Genomic DNA, 20,787 nt, shown 5'->3' on the forward strand with positions numbered 1-20,787 from the left:
AACCCTCTCTTGGGGTCTGGATCAGGACTCAGGACCACTTTCTGGTAACAGAAGTATTCTAGGTGTTAAAAGATAAACTGGCGCTGGGTGTGGTGGCTCACGCCTGTAATCTCAGCACTTGGGGAGGCCGAGATGGGTGGATCACGAGGTCAGGAGATAGAGACCATCCTGGCTAACATGGTCTCTACTAAAAATACAAAAAATTAGCTGGGCGTGGTGGCGGGTGCCTGTAGTCCCAGCTACTTGGGAGGCTGAGGCAGGAGAATGACATGAACCCAGGAGGCGGAGCTTGCAGTGAGCTGAGATCACGCCACTGCACTCCAGCCTGAACGACAGAGCGAGACTCTGTCTCAAAAAAAAAAAAGATAAACTGGCATATTAGAATTTTAAAGAGCTGGCCAGGTGAGGTGGCTCATGCCTGCAATCCCAGCAGTTTTGGAGGCTGAGGTGGGAGGATTACTTGAACCCAGCAGTTCAAGACCAGCCTGGACAACATAGTGAGACCTCGTCTCTTCAAAAACAAAACAAAACAAAACAAAAAAAGTGCTAATTTGAGCAGATGGCGATTCATGAATCAGGTAGACTGGGGGATGAATCCCAGACTGGGGGATTCTGGTGTTTCAGAGCATAAAGGAAAAATTGTATAGGGCAAAGAAACTATTTGATTGGTTCAAATGCAGATTATAACCATGGAAAGTCCCTTGCTAGTAGTAACTTGTGGTGGTTTCTGATTAGTTAAACCCATCTATACTGAGATGGGTTTTGATTTACTTACATAGAAACCCAGGGCACAAGGCTGGGCACGGTGGCTCACACCTGTAATCCCAGCACTCTGGGAGGCCGAGGTGGGTGGATCACCTGAGGTCAGGAGTTTGAGACCAGCCTGGCGAACATGGAAAAACTCCACCTCTACTAAAAACACAAAAAATTAGCCAGGCGTGGTGGCAGGCGCCTGTAATCCCAGCTACTCGGGAGGCTGAGGCAAGAGAATCGCTTGAACCCGGGAGGTGGAGGTTGCAGTGAGCTGAGATTGCATCACTGCACTCCAGGCTGGGTGACAAGAGTGAAACTCTGTCTCAAAAAAAAAAAAAAAAAAAAGAAACCCAGGGCACTAGAGTGGCCTCAGTCTAGTGGCCTCCCAATTATTTTAACACACGTAATAAATGAAGATGAGCCACCGTGCCGGCCCTAAATCTCATCTTGAATTCCCACATGTTATGGTGGGGACCCAGTGGGAGGTAATTGAATGATGGGGGCGAATCTTTCCCATGCTGTTCTCTTGATAGTGAATAAGTCTCACAAGATGTGATGTTTTTAAAATTATTATTATTATTATACTTTAAGTTCTAGGGTACATATGCACAACATGCAGGTTTGTTACATATGTATCCATGTGCCATGTTGGTGTGCTGCACCCATTAACTTGTCATTTAGCATTAGGTATATCTCCTAATGCTATCCCTCCCCCATCCCCCCAACCCACAACAGTCCCCGGTGTGTGATGTTCCCCTTCCTGTGTCCATGTGTTCTCTTTGATCAATTCCCACCTGTGAGTGAGAACATGTGGTGTTTGGTTTTTTGTCCTTGCGATAGTTTGCTGAGAATGATGGTTTCCAGCTTCATCCATGTCCCTACAAAGGACATGAACTCATCATTTTTTATGGCTGCCTGATGTTTTTTTAAAGAGGAGTTTCCCTGGACAAGTTCTCTCTCTTTACCTGCCACCATCCATGTAAGACATGACTTGCTTCTCATTCTGCCATGATTGTGAGGCCTCTCCAGCCATGCGGAACTGTAAGTTCATTAAACCTCTTTCTTGGCCGGATGCCAAGTGTAATCCCCACACTTTGGGAGGTCGAGGCAGGTGGATCACGAGGTCAAGAGATCGAGACCATCCTGGCCAACATGGTGAAACCCTGTCTCTACTAAAAATACAGAAATTAGCTGGGCATGGTGGCGGGCACCTGTAGTACCAGCTACTCGGGAGGCTGAGGCAGGAGAATTGCTTGAACCCGGGAGGCAGAGGTTGCAGTGAGATGAGATCGCGCCACTGCACTCCAGCCTGGTGACAGAGCAAGACTCTGTCTCCAAAAAAAAAAAAAAAAAAAAGCATAAAAACAAAAAGAAAAAAAACGCTTTTTCTTTTGTAAATTGCTCAGTCTAGGGTATGTCGTTATCAGCAGCATGAGAATGAACTAATACACCAGGCATGGTGGCACATGCCTGTGGTCCCAGATACTTGGGAGGCTGAGGTGGGAGGATCCCCTGAGCCTGGGAGGTCGAGGCTGCAGTGAGCTGTGATTGTGCTCTCTCACTGCACTCCAGCTTGGGTGAGAGTGAGACCCTGTCTCCAAAAAATAAAATAAAATAAAATAAAATAAGAAATTATGCCATTTGATTGTCAGTCTTTTCCCAACCCCTAATGAATGAATGAAAGGATCCAGGCACCTATCATCAAAGGCTGCTAAAGTCACAAAAAGAGAACTCTATACTTCCTGCACCACCTAGGAATTGTCCCTGTGGAGAAGGCGGAGCAGGAAATCCTGAATCTGATCAAGGCTTCAGGTCTAACAATCAATTTACAGGCAATACAAAGGACAGAGGAACAGGTGAAACCACACCAGGGGAATGCAATCAGCAAACTCGACACTGTGGAAACTACAGGACAAATGATCTGTTTCTTCAACAAATAAATTGCAAGGGGGAAGGAAACATGATGGAGGAGGTACGTACCGTAAAGATGGGGTTTCTACATGTTGGTCGGGCTGATCTCGAACTCCTGACCTCAGGTGATCCGTCCACCTTGGCCTCCCAAAGTGCTGGGATTACAGGCATGAGCCACTGTGCCCAGCCACTAGTCCCCTTTTGTTAGGCATCTAAATTGTTTCCAATCCCGTGTTCTCTCAACAGCCCTGGGATGAACATCGTTGTGGATCATTCAACATGAAAATCTTTCCGTGTTTCTTAGGACAAAGTCTTTGAAGTGGGGTTTCCAGGTGAATAGATAAGCATATCTTTTTTTTTTTTTTTTTTTTTTTTTTTTTTTTTTTGAGATGGAGTTTTGCTTTTGTTGCCCAGGCTGGAGTGCAACGGCGTGATCTCGTAACCTTCGCCTCCCTGGTTCAAGCGATTCTCCTGCCTCAGCCTCCCAAGTAGCTGGGATTACAGGCATGCACCACCACGCTCGGCTATTTTTTTTTTTTGAGACAGGGTCTTGCTCTGTCACCCAGGCTGGAGTGTAGTGGCGTGATCCTGGATCACTGCAACCTCCGCTTCCCGGGTTCAAGCGATTCTCCTGCTTCAGCATCCCAAGTAACTTGGATTACAGGTGCCTGCCATCATGCTGGCTAATTTTTGTATTGTTAGTAGAGACGGGGTCTCACCATGTTGGCCAGGCTGGTCTTGAACTCCTGACCTCAAATAATCCACCCACCTCGGCCTCCCAAAGTGCTGGGATTACAGGCATGAGCCACCGTGCCTGGAAATTTTGTATTTTTAGTAGAGACGGATTTCTCCATGTTGGTCAGGCTGGTTCGAACTCCTGACCTCAGGTGATCCACCCGCCTCTGCCTCCCAAAGTGCTAGGATTACAGGCATGAGCCACAGAGCCCGGTGATAAGCATATCTTTAAGGTATGTACCTCACTGACCTGCAGAGGGAAATTGGTTCACCTTCCCTCCAGCAGCCCATGAAAGATCCTTGCCTCTGTCACCTGGTGGCTTCTGAAACTCTTGTCTTCCTTGCCTTTTATGATCCTCTCTCAGATCTCTGCGAAATGCTTCATGAATCTTAGTTCATCACATCACTCAGTGAGGCAGGTACTTTTATTATCACCATTTAGAGATAGAGAAATGGCTAAGAAAGTGTAACTAACCAGCCCAAGGACACACAGCTCCTAATAAGCTGTGATTGGCATAGAGAGCTGCCTGGTGCCAGGGCCTGGCCTCCTACCCTCTGGCTGTGTCAATGGGCAGCTCTTTCTCTGCCTTCTCTGCTGCTCCTCTTCTCTCTCTACATTGTCCCCAACTTCTGTTTCCTGCTCCCTTGGGTCTTTCATTCCTTTCTTCTGCAGCAAACTTGTCTCCCACTAGCTCTATAAAGATTCCTGCTGGGCATGGTGGCTCACACCTGTAATCCCAGCACTTGGGTGGCTAAGGCGGTGGATCATGAGGTCAGGAGATTGAGACCATCCTGGCCAACTGGTGAAACCTCGTCTCTACTGAAAATACAAAACAATTAGCTGGGCCTGGTGGCGCGCTCCTGTAATCCCAGCTACCCAGGAGACTGAGGCAGGAGAATCACTTGAAACTGGGAGGCGGAGATTGCAGTGAGCCAAGATCGCGCACTGCACTCCAGTCTAGCGACACAGTGAGACTCTGTCTCAAAAAAAAAAAAAAAAAAAGATTCCTAAAGTTGCACGTTAGTTCAACTCAGCTCTCATGGGTTTATATTTCCAGATGTCTCTCCAGAGAGGGTGTTAGAATCACAGCAGCTCAGTGAACAGAAACATCTCTGGTTCAGCTACTCGGGAGGCTGAGGCATGAAATTGCTTGAACCCAGGAGGCAGAGGTTGCAGTGAGCCGAGATCATGCCACTGCACTCTAGCCTGGGTGACAGAATGAGACTGTCTCAAAAAAACACACAGAAACATCTCGGGGCAAGGGTCCTTGGGCCAGGGCTTTGCTCTCGGGAGCTTCCCGCCTGGCTAAGTCCCTTCACCCATCTGATTCTCAGTTCCTTCCTGTGTAAAAGTGGGCATGAAAACACACAGGATTGAAAAATAGTATTTATTTATTTCTTTTTTGAGACAGGGTCTCACTCTGTTGCCTAGGCTGGAGTGCAGTGGCACCATCTTGGCTCACTGCAACCTCCCCCTCCTGGGTTCAAGTGTTTCTCTTGCCTCAGCCTCCCAAGTAGCTGGGACTACAGGTGCATGCCACCATGCCTGGCTAATTTATGTATTTTTAGTAGAGACGGGTTTTGCCATGTTGGCCAGGCTGGACTTGAACTCCTGACCTCAGGTGATCCACTCACCTTGGCCTCCTAAAATTCTGGAATTACATGCATAAGCCACCGTGCCTGGCCCCCACCGATGTTTAATAAACATCTCAAACTCCATATGGCTCAGACTGAGCCCCTAATCTCCCGGCACTGAACAGCTCCTGCCCACAACCTTCCCATTGTTCATGGCAGCTCTATCCTCTCAGTAATAGCATTCTTGACTCCTCCACCCACTACAGTTTGTTGGGACGTCTGGGGGCTTTCCCTGCATGTTAGCTCCAGTGTCTGGTTGCTTCTTGCCACCTGTACATCATTTTCAAGCCTACAGTTCAGTGTAGGGTTCCTTTGCTCCACTCTGATCTGAGCCACCATCCTCTCTCGCCTGGACTATTGCAGTAGTTTCCTCATCTCCCAGTGGGTCTCACTCCTGTCCCTGCTCCCTGGCACCTTCATTCCACACAGCAGCCACAGTCTCCACCACGTTCTAGGAGGCCCCCTGTGATCCAGTGCCTGTGACTCCGCTCAGCTCATTTCAACTACTCGGCCTTCCGTCCCCACTCCAGCCACACCAGCCCCCTAGCTGGGCCTAGAGCATGTCAGAAATGCTCCCACCTTGGGGTCTGGAAGCTTCCCTCCAGATATCTCGGTGACTTTCTTTCTCAAAGTCTAAGGTTTTGCTAACATAGCACTTTTGTATGAGGCCTTTCCTGACCTCTCTTATTTATTTATTTTTTTTGAGATGGAATTTCCCTCTTGTTGCCCAGGCTGGAGTGCAGTGGCGCGATCTCGGCTCACCACAACCTCTGCCTCCTGAGTTCAAGTGGTTCTCCTGCCTCAGCCTCCCTAGTAGCTGGGACTACAGGTGCGTGCCCCCACCCCCGGCTAATTTTTTGTATTTTTGGTAGAGATGGGGTTTCACCATGTTGGCCAGTCTGGTCTCAAACTCCTGACCTGAGGTGATCCACTTGCCTGGCCTCCCAAAGTGCTGGGATTACAGGTGTGAGTCCCGTGCCCAGCCTTGACCTCCCTATTTTGAATTGTACCCCTCCCGACAGTCTTCCTCCACTCCCTTTTTCTGCATTACTGCTCATTTCCCTCCAGGACATCATCTCCTACACCCTGTAATTTACTTATTTATTTTGGCTGTTAGTTACTATCTGTCTCCCTCACTGCAATCTAACACCGTATTCACTGAAGTCCCCCAATGGAGTGAAGGACGTGCCATCCCCAAATATGCCAAATTGGCATAGTGATTATTTTGAGCTGAAAGTATTGGAGAAATTGTAGTTTCAGAAAGGGCGAGCTGACCTGTCTTTTCCTGTATGCAGTAAGCCATAAAGATTCCTCTGGGAGGTCCCTTCCCTGGATGAGAAATTAGCTCTTATTCTCACAGACTGGGAAGTGAGGCTGCAACAGACCTGAATAAATAAACATTCCAGGCTGGGTGCGGTGGCTCACACCTGTAATCCCAGCACTTTGGGAGGCTGAGGTGTGTGGATCATCTGAGGTCAGGAGTTCGAGACCAGCCTTCAGAGACCAGCTCTGGCCCTCCCAGATGCCTCCGTCTGCCCCACCCTCGGCTGCTGCGCTGTGCCAGCAGGTCCCGCAGGGCTTTGCAGTCCTCACTCAGGTCTTCCATTCAAGAAATGTTCATTGACTGATACTGAGCAGGCCACTGGGGTGAGTGGTCAATAAGACCCAGCCACCACACTGAGATAAAGTTGGTGGGGAGATAGACCACAATCACGCACCATACAGGCCATGATGGTCAAATGTCAAGGGTGTACGGGGCAGGAGCATCACAGCTACGGCACCCAACCCGACCTGCAAGGTATAGGAAGGATTCCTGGAAAAAGGAACCACTAGCTAAGACCAAAGGGCAAGTGAAGCTCAGCCAGGCAAAGGGAAGACGTGGGCCCAAGCTGACTAGAAAGGCCCAGAGGCCATCATAAGACACTGGGAAGGGGAGGGGCCGGAGCAGTGCACAGGGGCCAGACCACAACGGTGGGCAAGGGGGTGGGGTTTATCCGTCTCAAAAAAAAAAAAAAATAGATAAATAAAATATGAGTCGAATGTATGTATGGATTAAACTGCTTTATTTACTATAAAGTCTGTACACATATGAGCAATAACTATTACTTCCTCTTTTATTAATGTATTCTTTCTGGCTTCCTGAAGGACATCTTCACTGGGATGTTCTGCCTGGAACTTAAACCCCAGTCCTGGTCTCCCCTGCGTGGCTCCTGACTTCCCAGCTTTGCCAGTGGCACCACCATCCGCGTCGCTCATGTCTCCTCCTGTTCTCCTTCCTTCCTAATTGCTCTGAAACCTCACCCATTTGCCCTATCCACTCCTCCGTTCCCCAGCTATCATGCTCTTTTCCTGGACAGACTTCCGGTCAAGCTGCTGGCTTGCTCAAAGACCTTTGTTGGCCGCGTGGCCTAAAGCGTTAAGTGAAACCTCCTACCTGGGCACTGGAGGACCTGGCCATGCTGCTCTCCCCTTCACAGTTGACCTAGACTTGGGACAAGCTGGATGCCTGAGAATCCGTGTTTCCTGCTCCTGTGCCTTTGCTCAGGCTGGTCCCTCCGCCTGGAGCGCCTTCCTTCATCTCTGTTTGCTCCAGTCCCGCCTGCCCTGTAAGGCCCAGTCTCGACATGGCTTTGCTGCAGGAGGGCTTTCCCAATATGCTTCCGGGCAGGCTGTCTCCACCTTTTGGAACCTTTTGCACCATCTTCTATTTTGGGCGGTATCTGTCGCCGAGTTGAGTGTTGGGTCATTTGAAGGCCATCCTACCGAACTGTAAGCTCTTTCAGGGCACGGGCTGCGTCTTGTCCCTTTCTATGTCCCTTGTAGCCTCAGCACGGGGCCGGGTTTCACTCAACCCAAGGGTGACCTGGCATTTCAGGTTCAATGCAGAGCGGCCTGACAGTCACACTTCCTGCAATGGCCACATGATGGCAGCACAGACCGGGTTTCGACACCCAGGCGCGCCTCCCGCACCCACAGCACTTTCTCGGCCCTAATGGAGTACCCGGTCCCTGGAGATGTTGTGCAGGAGGGTCCCCTCTCTAGGGCTGGGGGTTTTAGGGCTGGGGAAGAGGTACCAGGGGCAGAGCCTCTGGACCCCACCTGGAGTCCTGTAGTGAGTGCGTTTCCTCCCCTTCCCGGTGGCCCCTTTTCCAAGAGAGAACTTGCGGAGGGGGGAGGGGGAGGGGGAGGGAGTGGGGGAGGAAGGTGCACTAGGGAGGGAGTCGGCGGGTTTGGGTCCTGGTTCTGTGCTGCGGTCCTGGGCAGGTGTGGTGTGTAACGGGAAAGGGCCTGTCACAAAGCGTGGCAAATGTGCTCGTGGCAGATGCCCACGAACGTTTGTCTCCCTGTCCTCTGGCCTCCACCTCCCCTGCAATTTTCCCAAAGGCAAAATGATGGGTTGGACAAACGATCCGAAGTGTAGCCACGTTCGCTGCGCATGGGGCAAGGTGGGGGGGTGGGGGTTAGGGCCCCAGATCGCTCTGCTCCCATCTCAAGGCCCCCGCTTCTGGAGGCAGGGTTAGCTCCATGTAGGCAGAGGAAACTCCCTGGGTTTCTTAGGATTCTTGCTGCGTGACCTTGGGAAGTCCCCGCACGCCTCTGGCTGCAGCTGCCGCCTGTGAAAGAAGGGGCTACACTTCCTGGATGGTGGAAGGTTGCTAAGGTAACCACAAAGTGCCCGGTCAGCAGCAGCTGCCGTCATCATCATAGTTATTATTATTAGGGTTTCGTCCTGTGCCAGCATTTGACAATTCTAACCCCACCTGGAGGCCTGCTAAGAAGAGCAGGCGAGGGCTGGTGCTCATTTAGGGATGCCTAAAATGTTTGCAGGGGGAGCAGGAGAGAGGAAGGACAAAGGATGTTCACGAAGGTCAAAGACCTGGGTTTGGGGCTTCCCGGGGCTAGGGGGTGCGGAGGGAGGGCCCCAGATCGCGCCTTCTCCCTGTAGGTCTGGTCCCGGGGTCGCGGCGCACGTGCGCAGGAGGAAGCCGTGGGCCCGGCCAGCAGAGGGCGCCGCGAGCACCACGCCCGGGCTTAGCTGTGCGGGGCTCCGCCTTGCTGCGCAGTGGGCAAGCTGGCCTGGCTGCGATGAGGGAGGGCTACGCTGGGGAGCTGCGGGTAGGGGGAGCTGTTACCGTTTTCGGTTGTTGGTCGGTGTCCTGTATGGCATTGTGGGTTTGCCTGTAACCACCACATGTTCATTCATTCATTCATTCATTCAACTAGCAGGATCAAGCACCCACAAGTTTCAGCCACTGCTGGGAGTAAAGAGGGGAACGAGGTGCATGCTGGAGAACCCGCACCCACCATCCGGGTGACAGAGGTCAGCCCAGGGCTGGGGGAGCTTGGAGGAGGGGCCGCCTACCTGGAGAGAACAGGCGAGCCAGACAGAAGGCAGGAAGCACAGAGAGCCGGCCTGCAGCTTGGCAATGTGGGGAGCTGAACAGAGCAAGAGCTGTTTGGGGCCATGCTCTCGAACAGTGGCCCAGGGCCGGCAATGTCGAAGCCATGATGAATCCAAGGCTAAACTACAGCAGACACAACGGCTGTCCCTAAGGGGGTTATAATTGGTGAGTGTGTGTGGTGTGTGTGTGTGTGTGTGTGTGTGTGTGTTTGGGGTGGGGGGCACTGGGGGTGGGAGGCTGGGGCGTGTAGGCAAATACCAGGACTGGAAAAAGTAGAGTCCTAGGATCTCGACCCTCCTAGGCTGGCAGGGGTGTCTTGCTGCCTCCCTGTGAAGGTAGGTGGGCTGCATGGGGAAGGAGGGCCAGGTATGTGAGTGGGGGAGTGGACAGAGGGGTGGGGTAGGAACCAAGGGCAGCAGGGAGTCCAGGTGGGAGCAGTGGGGATGGGGATAGAGCAGACAGTCTGGTGGGAGAGTGAGGGGTGGCAGGGGGACAGTGGGGAGAGGGTGGCAAAGACTGCTTGAGCCTCTGAGTCTCAGTTAACTCAGAGGGCAGTGCGGACAGAGACAATGGGAAAAAAGAATAAGGTGAAGACCATCTTGGTTCCATTATGAGGAGTAGAGTGCCTTGATCAAGGAGGTGATGATGGTTCCATGTGTCCTGGGTAGGTCAGAGAGCAGGACCTGAGAGAATTAGAACTGGTGGCAGCCTTTCAGGCCATCTTATCTGATTCCTTTCTCTTATATATGGGGAAACTGAGGCTCAGAGAAGGGAAGGAAAGGCTACTCCCCCCAGAACAGAGTTCAGCTCTTAGTGGCACATTTTTTTTTTTTTTTTGAGATAGCATCTTGCTCTGTTGCCCTGGCTGGATTGCAGTGGCTCAGTCATAGTTCACTGCAGCCTTAACCTTCTGGGCTCAAGTGATCCTCCATCAGCCTCCTGAGTAAGCTGAGACTACAGATGCATGCCACCATGCCCGGCTAATTTTTAATTGTTTTGTAAAGGTGTGGGGGGGGTCTCCCTATGTTGCCCAGGCTGGTCTCAAACTCTTAGGCTCTAGCGATCCTACAGCCTCAGTCTCCCAAAGTGCCAGGATTACAGGCTCAAGCTGCCATGCCCCGCCCTGGTGGCACATTTTAAAATGCGGAACACCGACTGATAGGAGCTTTTCTGGAAAAGCTCAGCTGGGGCTAAACCATGTCATTGTCACCACCGAGTACCTAATGGGTGCTAAGCACTTCCCAACACTATCCCTCTTACATGTGCAGCCCTGAAGTCAGTGATCCATCTTTTACAGAGGAGAAAATGGAGGTTCAGAGAGGTTAAGTAAGAGACAGACAACACAGCTGGTAAGGGCTTGAGCTGGGATTCACATCCAGAGTGCCCTCCCGCCTACCCTGTATGAGGGCCTCTGCCAGGGAACAGCCAGTGAGGCCGTTACAGGGTGAGGGGCTGTGCTGGGGGCAGGGAAGCACCTCCATCTGTGTGTATGCCTCAGGATCCTGTGGGCAGGGGAGGCATCAATTTCATCTCAGAATGAACTTTCCAGCCAGCAGAGCTGTCCAGTCACAGAGTGGGCTCCACTAAGGAGCAGAATGTGCTCTGTCTCCTCCCAGGACAGGCAGTGGCCCCCTGTTGCCCCAGAGCAAGAGCAGATGCTTTAACTTTGCAGATCCACCCAGCATTGGAGGATCTGCCTGGCTCAGCCCCCTTCTTTCTCCAGCTCTGCCTCACCTCCTCTCCCCATCACCCTCTGCATTCCTGCCAGTCAGTCCTTCTTTCAGCCACTTTCTGGGTACACTCCTCAGCTCTGGAACTTTGCACATGTGGTTCTTCCACCCTGGCAGCTAGACGACCCATTCTCAGGCCACTGGAAGCCTTCCATGACATCCAACAAGGTCAAGTCACTGCCCATGTGTGCTGCTCAAGTGGCTTCTCTGCCTCTCCAAATATGCCTCATCACACCTTGTGAATGATTGGTTAGTCACTTCCACGAGGGCAGGACTGCTTTGCCTGTTTTCAGGTGTTTCTCCGGAACCTGGCACCGCACATTGTGTAGTGCTCAAGAAGAGTTTGCTGAAAGAATGAATAACGAATAAAGTTAAGAAAGAATGATGAAGTACTCAAGGCCAAATGCACAGGGGAAGGGACTTAAGTCAGCTGACCTTCACATCCCCTCCATCATCGTCTGGCCATAGTTCATGGTCTTTGATCAATTCCCTAGGGGTTAGAGATTCACAGCCACAGTTAATGAGCATTTAAGATCTGTCAGGTGTTTTCTCACCGATCGAATAATAAGTAGGGGCTGGGCGTGGTGGCTCACGCCTGTAATCCCACCACTTTGGGAGGCCTAGGCGGGCAGATCATCTGAGGTCAGGAGTTCGAGACCAGCCTGGTCAATATGGCAAAACCCCGTCTCTACTAAAAACACAAAAATTAGCCGGCGTCGTGGGTGCCTGTAATCCCGGCTACTCTGGAGGCTGAGACAGGAGAATAGCTTGAACCCGGGAAGGGGAGGTTGCAGTGAGCCGAGATAAAAAAAAAAAAAAAAAAGGGACAAAGTGAAACTTTTTCAATGGATACTAGCTTGGAGGCTTCAAGCCCTGCCTGGAATACTTTGCGCGCTGGTCGTTGCCACACCTGGCTGGACCAGCAGGGCCTCTCTTGGAACTCACGTGAGCTTTTGCTCACAGGATCTGGGCTCCCAGCTGCGCTTCTAAAAATGGCCACCAGGTGGTGGCAGAAGCTAAGAGTCCGGGCTTAGGGAACGCCGGCTCAGCCCCGGACCACCGGCAGGGGGCGCGACTGCTCCGCCAGGTGAGCGGGCGCAGCAGAGGTGGGCCAGGTGTACCTGCTGGGCTAAGGGGCGCTGGGTGTGTCCCACCAGGAGTGGGTGGAGGAGGAGGTCCTAACAGCAGCAGGGAAGGAAGGCTGGGTGGCCCCTTTACTCTTCTTTGTACAGTGGGGACTTGACCCCTACTTCATGGGATTTATAGAAAACCTGTGAAGGTCTGTAAGGTCTCTATCGCAGCCACTCAACGCTGCCCTTGTGGTGTGGGACAACCCGTGGGTGCGTGGGGGTGGCTGTTCAGATGTCACAAAACGCAGCTGTCCCTCGGGTTCCATGGGGCTTTGGTTCCAGGACCTTCTACTTAATACTAAAATTTGCAGGTGCTCAAGTCACTGCTATAAAATGGACTAGTAGTTGCATATAACCTACGCATACCCTCTGTATACTTTAAATTATCTCCGGATTACTCAGAAGACCTAATACAATGTAAATGCTGTATAGATAATTTTTTTTTTTTTTTGAGATGGAGTCTCGCTGTGTCGCCCTGGCTGGACTGCAGTGGTGCGATCTCGGCTCACTGCAACCTCTGCCTCCCAGCTTCAAGTGATTCTCCTGCCTCAGCCTCTGGAGTAGCTAGGACTACAGGCGCACACCACCATGCCCAGCTAATTTTTGTATTTTTAGTAGAGACGGTGTTTCACTATGTTAGCCAGGATGGTCTTGATCTCTTGACCTAGTGATCCGCCTGCCTTGGCCTCCCAAAGTGCTGGGATTACAGGTGTGAGCCACGTGCCCAGCCGCCATAGTTGTTATTCTATATTGTTTAGGGAATAACCACAAGAAAAATGTTTGAACATGTTTAGTACAGAAATAATTTTGATTTTTGGAATATTGTCCATCTGTGGTTGGTTGAATCCATGGATACAGAGGATCAACTGTATTGTTCTTTTTCCTTTCTTTATTTTATTTACTTATTTTTTTGAGACGGAGTTTCGCTCTTGTTGCCCAGGCTGGAGTGCAATGGCGTGATCTCGGTTCACCGCAACCTTCACCTCCTGGGTTCAAGCGATTCTCCTGCCTCAGCCTCCCGAGTAGCTGGGATTACAGACATGCACCACCACACCCGGTTAATTTTCTATTTTTAGTAGAGATGAGGTTTCACCATTTTGGTCAGGCTGGTCTTGAATTCCTGACCTCAAGTGATCCACCCACCTCGGCCTCCCAAAGTGCTGGGATTACAGGCATGAGCCACCATGCCTGGCTGTCTTCTTCCTTTCTTTATTTCATTTATTTTAGAGACAAGATCCTATTCTATTACCCAGGCTGGAGTGCAGGGGCACGATCATAGCTCACTGCACCTTCAAATTCCAGGGGCTCAAATGATCCTCCCACTTCAGTCTCCACAGTAGGTGGGACTACAGGCACACACCACCATGCCTGGCTAATTAAACATTTTCTTATTGTTGTTGTTCAGATGGGGTCTTGCTTTCTTGCCCGGGCTAGTCTCAAACTCCTGGCTTCAAGTGATCCTCCCGCCTTGGCCTCTCAAGGTGTTGAGATTACAGGCACGAGCCACTGCACCCAGCCTGTTCTTTTGATTTTTAAAAGAACTACCTAAAAATGTGAAAATCATTCTTAGCTCTTGGGGCTACACAAGACAGACAGGGGAGCTCTGACTAGGTAAAGTCTCACACCAGTGCCTGACCCATAATAGGTGCCCAATTCATGGCAGGTATTGCCAGCCCACCCAGGAGCTCACAGCCAGGCTCCATGGCTCCACTCTCCTGCCACCCCTGGAGTGGGGGTAGGGGGTGGGGGGTGGGACTCTGTCCTTCTGACTGTGGCCCCTGGCTCTCTTCCACTTTGTAGAAAGCCCTCAGTGAAGGTTAGCTGTCATCTGTTCTCCCTGGCTGCATGTCCACACTTGCAGGCCTCTGCTCTTGCAGTCCCTCCTCCTGGTGAATCCCCCGTCCTTGACATCTTTCAAGAAACCACCGCCATAATCAAGACAGAGAACATTCCCTTCCCCCAGACACGTCCCTTGTGCCCCTTCCCAGTCGACCCTGACTTAAAAAAAGTCTCCCAATTACCAAGTGCTTGCAGGGTGTCAGGTGCCACAGGGGCCCTAGGCCAGCTGGTCTCACTGAAGCCTCTGGGACCTGGTGACGTGGGGGCAGTTGTTACAGGTGGTACCTTAGGGCTGAGGGCTCTGAGGCTGGGGGATGGGAAGCAACACGGCCGCGATGGGCAGGAGGCAGAGCTGGGACCTGAATCCAGGCGCATCTCTTAGCCACTCTCCTGCCCTGCCTGTCCCCAGCCCTTCGTGTTTCTAGGGCCACGTTGCTCACACCTCCTTTACTCCTGGCTAATCTGGGTGTGGTCTGGGACCCGCAGCCTTGGTGTCTGCTGGGAGCTGGTGGGAAATGCAGAGTGTTGGGCCAGATTCCACACTACTGAGTCAGCACCTGCTGTTCTGAGGCTGGGAGGCTCTGTCCTGAGGCAGGCTCCTCTTGGGAAGTGGTGGCCATGTCTGCATCCCCTTCCCTGCTCACCGTGAGCTCATGGTGGGCAGGTGCTCAGCTCTCTGGTGCTCACTTTGGGGCCTGGCCCTCGGCCCCCTGGGAATCAAATGAATAGATGAAGGGAAGGGCAGGTGGTCAGAGCTTTGGGGTGAGGGTGTGGGGGTGCGGGGCTGTGGTGCTCAGGAGCTGGTGGGAGGAATGGGGCCAGGGGCAGGGGCCGGTCTAGTCACCTGTTTGGAGGTCTGGTTCTTCACTCACTCTGGCTGCTGCCCAAGTTGACTCAGGGAGTCTGTGTTCATTTGCATACCTTTGCATGTGCTTAGCATATCTCTCTCTAGTGCACTAGGAGGCGCAGGCTGGATTGTGGAGCGGAGAGGGTGGACAGGACAGCGGGTTGGGGGCGTTGGAGGCTTTAGGGCTGCAGATATCTTTCTTGGAGCAGGTCTGGAGTTTGAGCACCCATCCTCTTTGGGTGAGGAGAGAAGCCTGCTGGATCCTCCTGGCTCTGGGTACCTGCTGGGGCTGGGCAGTTCCCACCTCCCTGTCTTCGCTCCTCCAGTGGCCCTTTCCTGGAACGCCCTTTCCTCTGTGTCCCTGTGACAACCTTGTGATCTGGGTGCTGGTTACACAGGTGGGTTCAGTCTGTGAAAATTCACTGAGTTGTACAGCAATTATATGTGCATTTTTCTGCATAAGAAATGGAAAAAGACCAGTACTAACTTCCAGGAAGAGTCCCATGCCTATTCCACGGCTGGGAGCCCGCCCCGGGGTGCCTCTCTTCCCCCTGCCCACCGTCTGCGGTGAAGGCCCTGGTCAATTTCAACTCGACTGAGTTTTATTTATTCACTCTCCTCTCCCCCGGACTGTGAGCCAACCGGGGCAGAACCAGGTCCTGTTCATTCTTGTGTCACGTCCTGTTAATTCTTGTGTCCCCTGACATGGGACCTGGCACAGGGCAGGTGCTGAACACATGGGTTCAACCTCACCATCTCTGGGGTGCTCCAGGAGGCCTGGGGCACTGACCACCTGGAGGGGGCATTTCTCCTTACTACCGCCACCCCCAAGCACACAAAAGGCCAGCATTACAATGCCCCTGCTGTGGCCCAGGGCTAGAAATGGGACTCAAGGGTCCCTGGGTGGGAGTGGGTGTGGGGCACGGCCACCCTGTGGTCCTCAGTGCCCTGCCCTCCCCTGGTTCTCTCTAGCCCGGGTGGCACCTCCTCTTGTCTGTGGTTCATCCCCAGCCTTGAGGCCATCTGGGTCCCTGCTGAGTTCCTCTTCAGGCTTGGGGATGGGGAGGCAGAGGTCTGGCTTCTCTAGACTGGCCCTGCATGCTGAGCGGCTCTGGGCCTGCCCGGCCTGGCTCTGCCTCATCCCTGCTAGCCCCTCCCTGCCCTGCAAGTTGGGGCCTCCCTGCTGCCTGAGTTACAGAGACCTGTAAGCGGGCACACAGACCCCTCCCCACCATCTGGAACTTGGCAGAGGAGGACTCTGGGCAATGGCCTGCCTCTCTGGCCTCAATTTCCCTTTTCTGTAAAGTGGGGAAAACAATTCAGGCAGCTGCCAGGTCAGATCAGTCAGAGGGTGTGGGAGACCTTGGCACCCAGGCGTGTGCAGAGCAAAGGCCTGCTGGGTGTGTGTGAGGTTCGTGAGGGCGCCCTTCAGCTGGGCTGGGGTCTGCACGGTGGAGCAGGTGAGGGGGTAGGAACCTCATTGGGGAGAGCACAGGAAAGTTAGGGCCTGAGTTTTGGCCCAACTCGATCCTAACTGGCTGCAAGCCCATCCCTCCTGGGCCTCACTTTACTTTCTTGTAAAGGGCGTCCTGGGTGACGTTGTCCCTCAGCCCACACGAGCTCCAAGGCTGGCTGAATGCCTTGCTTTGTTTGACCCGCACAAGGTGTTATTATTTTGGAATTAGTTTCCAAATTTGAAGCATCAGGAGGCTTCCCATACAAATCCAGAGTTTTAGCTTCCTGGGTGCAAAGAGAGAAGATCCGGCCTCCTGGGATTCCCTGTTTGCAGGCGGCAAGTGGCACAGTGGCTGGGGAAGGGGCCTCGGTTCTCCCTGCCCCAGGGCCGACCCTCCTGCTGCCCTGCCTAGGACCCTCAGCTGCTGGCCACCCAGCCCCAGGCCCAGTCCTCTGGTGGCTGGTGCACCTGTGTGGGCAGGCCTCTTCTGTTTTGCCACCTTGCAGCTTCGGAGGGCAGGTCTGGATAGGACTGGCATTAGCTCATGCGCTTATCCAAAGCACACAAAGCAGAGATCTAGGTCTCGGCATTTCCTGGGGGTGTCTGGAGCCGTGGTCAGGGCCCAGAGACCGTGTCTGTGTGTGGGGTGTTGAGTCGCCCCTGCTGGGGTTCAGTCCTTTCCTTCGCCCTTCACTGGCCCCCATTCCACGTCTCAGCCTGGTCGCAAGGCCCTCGGAGGCTGGACCCTGCTGTCTCTCTCTCTCTCCGTCTTTTTTTGAGGGAGCAGAGGGGTGTTTATTGACCTTGAGACAGGGGAGCTCTCGCCCTGTGTAGGAGGCCTATGGGGCTCCAGAGCCCCGGGTTTCTTGCTTGCTTGAACAGAGGTGGTCCGGAATGGTGAGTGGTGTGGCCCTGGCTCCATGTTGAGTTAATGGCTGGGTAGGATGGAACCCTGGACTCCTGCCCCTGGCCTGTGTTCTTCCTGTGGTTCCAGGTTCAGAACAGCAAATGGCAAGGCCCCTGGCTGCGAGGCCGGGCGGTTTAAGGAGGTGGCGATGTAGGGAATGTGGGTTTGAAAGCCCTGGGCCCAGGTAACAGGATGAGTCCAAGCAGGGATTCCAAGTCTGCCGCAGGGACCCGCCCGGTGCCAGAGGCCCCTGACAGGGAAGCCCCTGCCTCTGCCCTACCACATCCTTCCCCTCAACCCGCGGCTGCAAAACCACACTGGAATTCCCGAGGGTCAGTGCCGAAGTGGTCCCAAACTGAGGAGACCACTATGCATGGGGACAGAGGAGGCAGCCATGGGGTAAGGGAAAGGCCATCACAGCAGTGCCCAGAGGGGGACTGACCCAGGCTGAGCAGGAGTCCCAAGGAAGGGCCCAGGTGCTGCCTGCCACCAGGACCCCCGCATGACAGAGGCCTTTCTTGCAACAAGAAAGCTTGGAACTCATAGAGGTGTCCAGAACTTGCACATTCCAAATGATGGTATCATTCTTGGGGCAGGAGGGAAGGGAGGCAGAGCCTGTTCCCCACTCTCACTTTCCCAGACGCCACAGGGACCCAGACTCCCTGTGTCTCTCATATCCCCAGAAATGCAGACCCTGTCAGGGAAGGGGCATGTGGCCGCGGGGCAGGCGTGCCTGTGCGAGGCTGGGGCCACCAAGCACTGGTGGCAGCATAGACCCTGGGACCTCTCTGTGCACAGCAGGGCCACCAGCAGGGCCAGGGCAAAGGTCTTCCTGGTGTGGGAACTGCTCGTTCTCGCTCTCTCTGGCCGGGCTGCAGGGCAAGTGGTCCCTTCCCCTGTCCCGCCATCTCTTGGCCTCACCTTCCTCCCTCCCCATGGAAGGCCCACACTCCTGTGTTCCTTGTGGCACTGCCTGGCCACAATCTCCAGTCCCCTTCCTTTCTTCCCTACCTGCGCCCCCCACCCCCCAATTCAAGCCTCAGTGTCTCCATCTCCACCCTCCCCAAGCCATCCCTGCCCCATCAACGAGGGCCAGCTCTGTGCCCCTGATGACCTGCCAGCCTCCTGAGCCAGGCTGTGCACTCTCTGACTGCCAGGCCAGCCTCTGTCCTGCTTCCCCCACTTCCAGCTCAGAGCCCGTCATGCTGAAGCTGTGATGAAGACCTGGGAGCAGGAGGCAGCAGGGGATTCCTTGGGCTGTGGCTCTCATCATTGCTGAGAGAGGGAGAAAGGGCTCGGCCATTCCTGACCACAGCCCTGGGCTCCTGCACTCAGCCGGGCACTCACTGCATGCCAGCCCCAGGCAGGGCAGTAGGGCCGCCTGGATGTGTACCGAGCCCTTCCAGCCAGGGCTCCAAGGCTGGGTCACGACTCCCGGCTCAGTGCCCAACTCCTCCACCGCTCAGCATCCACTGCCCAGCTCATGACAGGGAGGACGAAACGAAGGAGGCCCTTGTGGGACTACACAGGCCAGCTCCTGACACCATACAGGTGGGGAAACTGGGGCCCAGAGAGGGGCAGTGACTTGTCCAAATTCATGGGCCCAGAGCTGGGGTCCTAGGGCTCTCTCCTGGGTGGCCTGAGTTAGGCCGTGGTGCCGTCAGTCCCGAAGGTTGGGACACCCACGGCAGTACCTGGCTTGTTGGGGCCCAGCCCCCAGCCCTACTTTGAGCAGCAAGGGAGCCTGCCCTGCCCCCAGCGTCTCCTCCTGCCTGACTGAATTTCCCAGCGCCAGCAGAAAGGCAGGGCCAGTGCAGGTCTGAATCCGCCCAGGGATCTGGGAGTCCCAGCTGGCTCGCCCTGCCCTCGGGCCCTGGGAGCGGGAAGTGAGCCTCCCCACCCCAAATCCTCCACCTTCCCTGCCACCCACGCCTTCAGCCCGGGGCCCAAACATGGCAGGGAGCCAGGTCCCTCACCTCCCTCCTTGGTAACCGAGGCAAACACCCAACACTGGAGACTGTTTGTCCTGCCAACGCTGCACCCCAGCCTGAGCCCACACACCCTGCTGCAGTTGGGAGAAGCCTGGCTGGGGGAGGGGACGTGGCAGGGGCAGCCAGAACCTGTGGGCCTGGGGACCCTTCCCCTCCACTCCAGTTCCCCCGGAGCTTCTGAGTGAGCACAGGGCAGCCAGGGCTGTTGTCTCAGCACCTTTGACTGTGAGGCCCCCAACCTCAGCCTCTGCTCCACCCCTAAGACTGTGCGCCTGGAAGGTGGAGAAGGGCTGGCTGGGGTGAGAGGGTCTGTGCTTGAACTACAGCAGAGAAACAGAGAGCAGAGGGAGAAAGTTCTCTCTGGCCAGCCCAGCTGTGGGAGGGCTCAGGGAGGGAGGCTTGTGGGCCCTTTCTTTACAGGCAGGGAGGGATGGGAGATTCTACCAGCGCCAGACCCGGGGGGCTCTGCCTCCTGATTCCCAGGGTCTGAGTGGGCACTGTGAGGCACTCCAGCGTCGTGTTTGGGGGCTGGCTGGGTGGGCAAGGAGGTGGATGTCAGGGCCTAGGGAGGCTGGGGTAAGGTGGTGCCGGGAGGGGACGGGCAGTTTTTCTGGCCTTCACTGGCCTGTGGTTTCTGCGGTGCAGGGCATGGGACTGTGGGGCGATGGAGCAAGGAGGATGGAGTTTCTGTCCCTGGGAAGCCTCTTGTCTGAGGGGAGACATGCCCCGAGCCTTCAGGGACCGCCTAGTCGGAGGGGGAGACACAGCCCTTGTCCTGGGGAGTTTGGAATATTGGGGCCAGGGACAGAGGATGATGGAGTCACCCTGCTCTGCATGGAGCACGGGACCACCCGGCCTCACAGGGCTGGGCAGACGCTTCTGTTTCTTCTGCATGGAGCATGGGATCACCTGGCCTCACGGGGCTAGGCAGATGCTTCTGTTTCTTAGGAAGAGGTGGGATTGGAGGGTCTGTTTGCTTCTCAAATGCTTCCCAGGAACCTCCTCCACCACTGCAGCCCTGCACTGTGGGCAGGAATGTCACTAGCACCCTTTTACAGATGAGGAAACTGAGGCTCAGGCATCTGGGAAAATGTGCTGTGGGCAGCCCCCCCAGACAGAGCTGTGCTGGCACCCCCCAGATAGTGCAGGAGAAGGGCAGGACCCACAGAGTCCCTGCTGTTCCCCCAAGTCCTGAGGCCAGGGGGTGCTGTCTCTACTCTCAGTCCCCCCCAAGGACCTGTCCCCTGGTTCAATCCCAGGCAGGCCAGCGGGGAGGGTGGGGTGGGAGACTCGGTTCTGCTGAGGCTGCAGCTTCCCCGGCCCACCTGGGCTGAGTCAGGGCTGGGCAGGAGCCAAGGGCGGCAGCTTTCCCAGGGCCAGACCGGGCGGCGTCCGCATTCCTCACTTGCGGGGTGCGTCTGGGCTTGGCTGAGCCAGGTGTGCTGTGCCC

This window comes from Nomascus leucogenys, unplaced genomic scaffold (genome assembly GCF_006542625.1).
Source record: "Nomascus leucogenys isolate Asia unplaced genomic scaffold, Asia_NLE_v1 Super-Scaffold_285, whole genome shotgun sequence".
Classification (NCBI taxonomy): domain Eukaryota; kingdom Metazoa; phylum Chordata; class Mammalia; order Primates; family Hylobatidae; genus Nomascus; species Nomascus leucogenys.